We start from the raw sequence: 10,252 nt of genomic DNA, 5'->3' as shown, positions 1-10,252 counted from the left end.
ACCAAGGAAACGAGTGTGACTAATTGCAATCGGAAAGAACGATGATCCGGAAACACCCTTTGCGGGAGGACCAGAGCAGATGGTGAGGTTCTGTTCTCAAGAGACAGAGCACATTTTCAGTTTCCTCACTGTGCGATCCTCCCAGGGAGCCGTGGCCTTTTTACCACGGGCTCTGCTTTACGAATTCTCCTCTGCGCTTGAAGTCCTACCTCTTCTGTGTTTCACAGTCTCGGCCTCTTGGACACCCCCTGAGCTCAATCCTGATCTCAAAGTCACATTTGCCAAAGTTAAATGGAAATTGGGCGGGTGGAGTGAAGGAAGCAGATTTGTTCAGGAGTTAAGGCTATATAAATTCATGATCCTCTAATAGGAGCCCAGATCCTCTCATCATTAAAAGTGAAAGTGAAGTCGCTCAGTCATGTCCGACTCTTTGCGATCCCATGGACAGTAGCCTACCAGGCTCCGCGGTCCATGGGATTTTCCAGGCAAGAATACTGGAGTGGGCTGCCATTTCCTTCTCCACCTCATCATTAAGCTCCCTGGAAAGAGAAGGTGAAATACTGAAGCGGAACATCACTCAGACTTGTGCTTGTGGAAAAACAAGGCAGTGGGGTGCAGCAGAGGGTGAGGAGCCAACTGACCCAGACACTGTTGGAGGAGAATGGAAATCGGGGGACAGGGGACTACTATGAGGAGCTCAATGAGTATCTGGGTAAAGCAGGAAGAGATTTGGAAAATGTTGAAATACACAAAAACGTTTGAAGTTTTGGGGACGTGCTCCCTACCCGAGGGTGAGAATGTCTTTGTGTCATATATATAGAACCCATGTCTGTTACATCTGCTTCATTGGCAGGTGAGTTCTTTACCACTAGTGCCATCTGGGAATTATGAAAGATGAAAGTACTGTTAGTCGCTCAGTTGTGTCTGACTCTTTGTGACCCCATGGACTGTAGCCCAGGCCTTCCCTGATGGCTCAGACAGGAAAGAATCCACTTGCATTGCAGAAAACATAGATTTGATTCCTGGGTTGAAAAGACCCCCTGGAGAAGGGAATGGCAACCCACTCCAGTATTCTTGCCTGGAGAATTCCATGGACAAAGGAGCCTGGTGGGCTACAGTTGATAGGGTCACAAAGAGTCAGACACGACTGAGTGACTAACACTTTCACTTTCTGGATTGTAGCCCAGCATGCTCCTCTGTCCATGGAATTCTCCAGGCAAGAATATTGGAGTAAATACTAGAGTGGGTTGTCAATCCCTTCTCCAGAGAATCTTCCCGACCCAGGGACTGAACCCAGGTCTCCTGCATTATAGATTCTTCCCTGGTGACTCAGATTCTTTACCATCTGAGTCACCAGGGAAGCCTCTTTGTGTCATAGGGAAGAACAAATCTGACTCCATATTGGATCTGTTTCTTTTACTTTAATCTTTGTAGTCTATTGCTTTTGCTTCCAGTTGAGAATGTTGCCAGTAGCCTGAAACATACAGGATAGCCCATTCTCAAGGCTCTGACCATTAAAGGAATAACACTTTTTCATTCATATAAAGATGATAAGTAGCAGAACAGAGAATAACCTCTTGTCAGCAGTTTATAGAAAGATCCTGACTGACCCACATGGACAGCTGCAAGGACAAAGGATTTTGACACTAAGAAGTTTGTAACAACCAGTCACATACCCTCCCCTTTTAGCATCATGACCAAGTGGGCTTTATCCCAGGAATGCAAGGATTCTTTAATATCCACAAATCAATGTAATACACCACATTAACGAATTGAAAGATAAAAACCATATGATTATCTCAATAGATGCAGAAAAAAGCCTTTGACAACATGCAACACCCATTTATGATTAAAACTCTCCAGAAAGCAGGAATAGAAGGAACATACCTCAACATAATAAAAGCTATATATGACAAACCCACAGCAAGCATTACCCTCAATGGTGAAAAATTGAAAGCATTTCCCCTAAAATCAGGAACAAGACAAGGGTGCCCACTTTCACCACTACTATTCAACATAGTTTTGGAAGTTTTAGCCACAGCATTCAGAGCAGAAAAAGAAATAAAAGGAATCCAGATAGGAAAAGAAGAAGTGAAATTCTCACTGTTTGCAGATGACATGATCCTCTACATAGAAAACCCTAAAGACTCTACCAGAAAATTATTAGAGCTAATCAGTGAATATAGTAAAGTTGCAGGATATAAAATTAACACACAGAAATCCCTTGCATTCCTATACACTAACAATGAGAAAACAGAAAGAGAAATTAAGGAAACAATACCACTCACCATTGCAACAAAAAGAATAAAATACTTAGGAGTATATCAACCTAAAGAAACAAAAGACCTATATGTAGAAAACTGTAAAACACTGAGGAAAGAAATCAAAGAGGACACAAACAGATGGAGAAATATACTGTGTTCATTGATTGGAAGAATCAATATTGTGAAAATGAGTATACTTCCCAAAGCAATCTATAGATTCAATGCACTCCCTATCAAGCTACCAAAGGTATTCTTCACAGAACTAGAACAAATAATTTCACAATTTGTATGGAAATACAAAAAAACCTCAAATAGCCAAAGCAATCTTGAGAAAGAAGAATGGAACTGGAGGAATCCACCTGCCTGACTTCAGGCTCTACTACAAAGCCACAGTCATCAAGACAGTATGGTACTGGCACAGAGACAGAAATATAGATCAATGGAACAGAATAGAAAGCCCAGAGATAAATCCGCATACCTACAGACACCTTATCTTCGACAAAGGAGACAAGAATATACAATGGAAAAAAGACAACCTCTTTAACAAGTGGTGCTGGGAAAACTGGTCAACCACTTGTAAAAGAATGAAACTAGAACACTTTCTAACACCACACACAAAAATAAACTCAAAACGGATTAAAGATCTACATGTAAGACCAGAAACTATAAAACTCCTAGAGGAGAACATAGGCAAAACACTCTCCGACATAAATCACAGCAAGGTCCTCTATGACCCACCTCCCAGAATATTGGAAATAAAAGCAAAAATAAACAAATGGGACCTAATGAACCTTAAAAGCTCTTGCACAACAAAGGAAACTATAAGCAAGGTGAAAAGACAGCCCTCAGAATGGGAGAAAATAATAGCAAAGGAAACAACAGACAAAGGATTAATCTCAAAAATATACAAGCAACTCCTACAGCTCAATTCCAGAAAAATAAATGACCCAATCAAAAAATGGGCCAAAGATCTAAACAGACATTTCTCCAAAGAAGACATACAGATGGCTAACAAACACATGAAAAGATGCTCAACGTCACTCATTATCAGAGAAATGCAAATCAAAACCACAATGAGGTACCACTACATGCCAGTCAGGATGGCTGCTATCCAAAAGTCTACAAGCAATAAATGCTGGAAAGCGTGTGGAGAAAAGGAAACCCTCTTACACTGTTGGTGGGAATGCAAACTAGTACAGCCACTATGGAGAACAGTGTGGAGATTCCTTAAAAAACTGGAAATAGAACTGCCATATGACCCAGCAATCCTACTCCTGGGCATACACACCGAGGAAACCAGATCTGAAAGAGACACGTGCACCCCAATGTTCATCACAGCACTGTTTATAATAGCCAGGACATAGAAGCAACCTAGATGCCCATCAGCAGACGAATGGATAAGACAGCTATGGTACATATACACCATGGAATATTACTCAGCCATTAAAAAGAATTCATTTGAATCAGTTCTAATGAGATGGATGAAACTGGAGCCCATTATACAGAGTGAAGTAAGCCAGAAAGATAAACACCAATACAGTATACTAACACATATATATGGAATATATATACTATATACAGTATACTAACATATATATATGGAATTTAGAAAGATGGTAATGATAATCTTATATGCAAAACAGAAAAAGAGACACACATGCAGACTTTTAGACTCTGTGGGAGAAGGCGAGGGTGGGATGTTCTGAGAGAACAGCATTGAAACAAGTATACTATCAAGGGTGAAACAGATCACCAGCCCAGGTTGGATGCATGAGACAAGTGCTCAGGGCTGGTGCACTGGGAAGACCCAGAGGGATAGGATGGGGAGGAGGCGGGAGTGGGGATCGGGATGGGGAACACATGTAAATCCATGGCTGATTCATGTCAATATATGGCAAAAACCACTACAATATTGTAAAGTAATTAGCCTCCAACTAATAAAAATAAATGGAAAAAAAAATTCCTGAATTCTAACTAAGGTGAGATGGTTCTTTGGGACACTAGTTCACCATCTTCTCGCTTTGCTGGCTTTCGCAATAAAGGCGCTATTCTTTGCCCCTTGTCTCTCAATTTATTGGCCTGTCATGCAGCAAGCAGAATGAGCTTGGACTCAGTAATATTTGGGCTTCCTCTTTGTACCACTTGATACCACTCTTTTTATTTTGCCATGTCCCATCAAACCTCACCAACCAAGCAACCCAGGTTCTCAGGGCCTTGCATCTTTCTGACTGGCTATTCAGCTAAGTTGTTCTGTGTTTCCAGGAGGCCCAGACACATAGGTTTCATTGTGCTGGTCCTTAACACCTTTCACTAAATATTTCTAATTCTTCCCCTTGGACGTACAGCACAGTCACAGCTTTCTGCCCTTGAAGGGTCCTGTGTTTTCACATTGTTTCTTCCTTTGTTCTTGAAGTGGTCCCATGAATTACTTTCGCCAAGAAATGTGAGGAAGTGGCATGTGGCCCTTCCACACAGAGTCTTCCACACTTGTGCCTGACGCACCGTCTGCCACTTTGCTTCTCCAATCACGGTAAAGCCAAATCAGGTAAAGGTAAATCAGATGCGACCTTCACCAGCCAAAAGCCCTGGGTAACTATGATGAGCAGCCCCTTCCCCCAAAACACACACTTAACTTTGTTGGAGATGAAGCAGGAAAAAGGAGTAAACCTCTGTTAGTTTTATTCACCAACGTTTTGGGAGTTGTTTGTGACCGCAGCACAACATCGTCTCTCCAAACTGATGTACATATGTACCCTAACAGTGACTTTTCTGAAAACAGGAGACAAATGCATGCGATTTTCATGTATGGGGGTCTATGGGTGCATGTTTGTGTGTATGTCTGTGTATGTGTCTTGTGGGGAAGGGAATGTACTTTGAAACACATGAAGAAGGGAGAGCCCGACAGTAAATGAGAGTTTCTTCATCTGCCATGGGGCATTTAGGTTATTTCCACATCCTGCCTCTTAATAATGCTGCAGTGAACCCTGGGGTACATGCATCCATTTGAATTATGATTTTCTCAGGGTAGAGCAGATGTGGAGAATGGATATGTGGACCTAGTGAGGGGAGGGGAGGGTGGGATGAATTGGGAGAGTGGGATTGGCATATATAACTACCATGTGTGAAACAGACAGCTAGTGGGGGTCTGCTACAAAGAATAGGCAGCTCAGCTTCCTGCTCTGTGACGACCTTGAGGGGTGGTGTGGGGGTGGGGTGGGAGGGAGGTCTGAAAGGGAGAGGATGTATGTATGCATAGAGCTGATGTACATTATACAGCAGAAGCTAACACAACACTGTGAAGCAAGGATTTCCCAATAAAAAATATATATATGTGGCAAAAAAAAAATTTGTAAGAGAGTTTCTTGTATGCTAAGTGGTATTAAGTTGCACAAAATTGCTTGTTTCCAAGTCATCCCAAATAGCTCTGATTCCTGACAGTCTGTTTGTACTTGATTTAGTTACTCTTATGACTGACTTCCTTTGCTATCAGCTGTCCTGCCTTCTTTTTGTCACTGTTTGCCTTCAGAGTGCTCCCTGTCCGAAGGACCGACAACTTTCTACTTCTAACGTGCGTCTTAGAATTGTGGGTAAATGAAGAGTAATTAGGTTTTGAATGGGGGACTGAAGGTACCTCTGTGAGAAAGAAGTTAAGGAGTCACATGTGCACATTCCAAACTAATAAAACTAACATTTCATAATCCTTTATGGCATATGAAGGATTGCATTGATTTTTACATTTGTGACCACTTTTCATTCTTACAGCTCTGCATCTATTTTGACCATTTGGAAAGCATGTTTGCATACTGCCATATTATATCTCTATTCCTCTTTTGAAAGATGTCACATAATGACAGTCTATGATAGACTGCAATCTTTTTCTCAAGTATTTGCACCAACCGCCTTCCCTGTAATAAAACTTTAATTTCCTGCCTTTGCCATATGATTTGCAGTATCTCCTCTGTCAGAGAAATGTACATCATTACCCCCGCAAAATGGGGCTTGGATCTATGATACAGTTTCATCAATGGAATGTGAGCAAATGTGGTATAAACACCCCTGGAAGATTTAAGAGAAGTCCTCATTTCCTGCAGCTCTGCCGAGTTTTCAGCTTCACCACAAGACTGCACCAAATAGTGACCACTCCTACAGCCTGAATCCCAGAAGGGGAAGGCACTTGGAGTGGAGCTGAGCGGATGTCCACCAGCCATAGTCAACTCATAGCCAAAGACCATATTATGAGAAGGAACAGATTGTTGCTTCAGTCCACGGAGATTTGGGGATTGTTTGTTATCACAGCACAAACTGATTAGTATCCATGCTAAGCAGGATATTACTAAAGAGTAATGTACTTTTACATTTCCCTTGTAGAAAAAACTGGGCGTAATGGAAGGAGAGTGGGCGTTGGTATCAAGTAGACCTGCCACTTTATCAACTACTTCATCTTGCGAACTATGAAACACTCCCCCAGGAAGGATTTTGTTTTTCTGCAACTCTTTCTATCAAAGGCAATTTTCCCCTTCCACTCCACCCAGTCAACAAACTTGAACGCAAAAAGACTACTTGACTGCAACAGTTTGAAATATATTATTATATTAAAATCCATGAGTTCACTGTAGTACTCAAAAAAAAGGAAAGCCAAAAATAAACTTATTAGTCACCACTGAGATAGCCTGGGAACCAAATTTTATTGGAAACTAATGGGAAAAATTACACAGTTAAGTATTTCAATATGGACTACATAAATTCTTTTCCAGTAAAACAAATAGTACTGTTTGATGAGGGAAGGTTCTTCTTGACAGGAGAATTCCAGGTAAAGAATATGCAATAGATAATTATTTATTAATATTATTCAAGTGTAATCTTACAACCCCTAATAAAATAATATTTTCAGAAAATGATTAGCAACAAATTCTAAAACCACTTGGTATTTGCAATGTGACAAACTATTATTGTATGGGCTGATGCCTTGTTATAAAAAGTGAAATACAACTTTACACTGAAGGAGTCAGATTGTCCATAGCATCATCTCTAAAAATGTGACATAGGAAACTATGAAGGATTTTTGAAAGGAAAGTTGAACCTGCATCTAATCAAGACTTCAGATGTTACTCTGAGCTTATAGGTAATATGAGGATAGAGAGCAGGTAGAATCCATTTGATATAATCTTGTTTTATTTTTATGTATTAATAGTGTTTGATATTTTTTAACTATCCATCTGCCCTTCTGAAATATAAACTCCAATAGCACAGGGACCTTTTATAGCTGATCCACAACTCTATTCCCAGGGTCTATTACCATGTTTGGCACATATTGGGTGTTCAATGGGATTCCCAGGTGACTCAGCAGTAAAGAATCTGCCTGCTAATGCAGAAGACAAAAGAGACACGGGTTCATTCCCTGGGTCAGGAAGATCCCCTGGAGTAGGAAATGGCAACATACTCTAGTATTCTTGCCTGGGAAAGCCCATGGACAGAGGAACCTGGCAGGCTACAGTCCTTGGAGTTGCAAAGAGTCAGAAACTACTCAGCAACTGAGCATGCACACGTGGGTGTTCAATGCAAATGTGTTAAATACACACATGAACTGGTGACTTTAACTTTGTCAAACTTGTTTCCACATCTGTGGAAGGGAGAAGACAATACTCGCCTTAAAGAGTTTATACAAGGGTTAAACAAAGTAATAAACAGAGTCCCTGGTCCAGTTGGTGGTGCACTATAGGTGTTTGATAAATGGCCTCTATTTCTTTCCTGATCTTCACAATAACATCTGATATGCAATATGTTATCAGGCAGGAATTATTGTTCCCATTTAGCAGATGAGAAAACTGAGGCACAGAAGACAGATCAGAAACATGACTCTCATCTGGACTTTTATCTGAACACAGCCAATCACGCCCAGAAAAACCTGACTTTTACTCTCCAACACCCGCTATGATCCTCACCCAAGTTTGCAAGCTTCACCACCGTCATCCGTCCCTCCCACTCTGGATCTGCTCGCTCTCCACATTCTGGGACCCAGCCAAGTGCTGCCTATCAGACCACCGAGCTCTCCTAGGCAGAGCAGGTCTGTTTTCCTGGCACCAACATGCTGTACACACACAGGAAACCATGTACAATGTGTTCTGAACCTTCTCAGGAAGGGCTGTGGTGGAGCAGCCCAATTATCCCACCACATCAGACAATGCCCAGGGGTCAGGCTGTGGAACTGGCAACCTTACACACACAAACACAGTGTCAAAGTTGAGCGACCAAGTCAACATCTCATACACAACTGTGCAGTCAATGATCCATCTAAGGTGCCTTCATCTATGGAGATCCTTTAACTTTAACTTATTTGGATTTGCGGGGAATGAGCCAATGTTTACTTGCTTTGACAGATTCACTTTTTATGCCACTGACTCCAGAGATTATTTTCACTCCTAGTGCTTTCTTAACTCTCTGGTGCAACCACAGCCAATAAACCCGGCAGTCACTCAAATTCTCCATAACCCATCTTTCCAAACAAATCTCATTCTTCAGCTCTTTGTGCATCTTACATTCTACTCAGTTTCCTGGACATTCCTTGGAGCATTCCCTTCTCCAAACCCTTGCTCTCTTGAACAATACAGCACAGAGATGGCCCATTGTATGCATTTTTTCACTTAAATGATTTACCTCAAACCTAAAAGTTTGATGAGGCTGGTTTGCAGAAAGAGGTAATAAAATAAACGTGTGCTGAATTTTAAAGAGCATATATTGTCAAAGGGAATGGAAATGTTGGGATGTTCCCTTTTGTTGGCCTCATCTCCAAGTTGCAGAAAGTGGGATCCTCAGGGCCAATTCTATAGTCTGATATCAAGACATGTATGCCACAAACCCTTATGGGCTTTTGATATATCAGATGTGGTCTCCTTAAAATCAGTTGCATCAGGTCCTACACTCCATGGAGTGTTGAAATACCCTTTGTTGACCTGAAATGAATAGACTATCAGGTATTTCTCCAACAAAGATGAGTTTATTTGGGAGCAACTGAGAATTGCAATTTGGGATCTGCCTCCCTGGTGAGCCACATGCAAGTCTCCACACAGAAAGGGGATGTGAACACTTCCACAGAGGGAAACAGAAGTGGGAGGGCAGGAGTAAACACGAGGTCGTAGCTTTTCACGGGCTGAGTCCTTCTTCATTTGGGGCTCTGCTGTTATCTCAGGGCATGAGAGCTCCCCCTTCTGGTTTCCCAACTCTATTTGGTTGAGGTTTCTATTTACTGGGGATTTTCTTACACTATTTTTTTTTTTTTTTTTTAATATTTTACATCCTTGTTGGTTTTCTGTTTTAAATATAGCAGCATGTACATGTCAGTCCCAAACTCCCAATCCATCCCTCCATCTCACCCTTCTCCCCTGGTAACCAAAAGTTCATTCTCTAGGTCTCTGAGTCTATTCTGTTTTGTAAGTAAATTGATTTGAATCATTATTTTTAGATTCCATATATAAGCGACATCATATAGTATTTGTTTTTCACTGTCAAAATTTACTTCACTTAGTATGATAATCTCTAGGTCCATCCAGGTTCCTACAAATGGTATTATTACATCATTTTTAATGGCTGAGTAATATTCCATTGTATATGTGTTACCACATCTTCTTTATCCATTCATCTGCCAATGGACTTTAGATTTCTTCCATGTCTTGGCTGTTATAAACAGTACTACAATGAACATTGGGCTGCAAGTATTCTTTTGAACCATGCTTTTCTCTGGACACATGCCCAGGAGTGGAATTATTAAAGTCTATGGTGGCTTTATTTTACACTTTAACATATGTATAGATGCAGATATGTTTATAACATGCTTGTTTCCTCTCCCCAGCGCTTTCTTTACATGCTGTCCCCTCCACTGGGGGAATCAGCACTCACCAACAGTCTTACTAGCTCTGTGAATGAATCGTCATAGGTCATGTCCTTTAGGAAAAAGGGGCAATCACAGCAACCAACACAGACTTACTTTAGGC

Source organism: Cervus canadensis, chromosome 20, assembly GCF_019320065.1.
Source record: "Cervus canadensis isolate Bull #8, Minnesota chromosome 20, ASM1932006v1, whole genome shotgun sequence".
Lineage (NCBI taxonomy): Eukaryota > Metazoa > Chordata > Mammalia > Artiodactyla > Cervidae > Cervus > Cervus canadensis.
The sequence above is the reverse complement of the archived record's forward strand: the minus strand, read 5'-3'. Positions refer to the sequence as shown.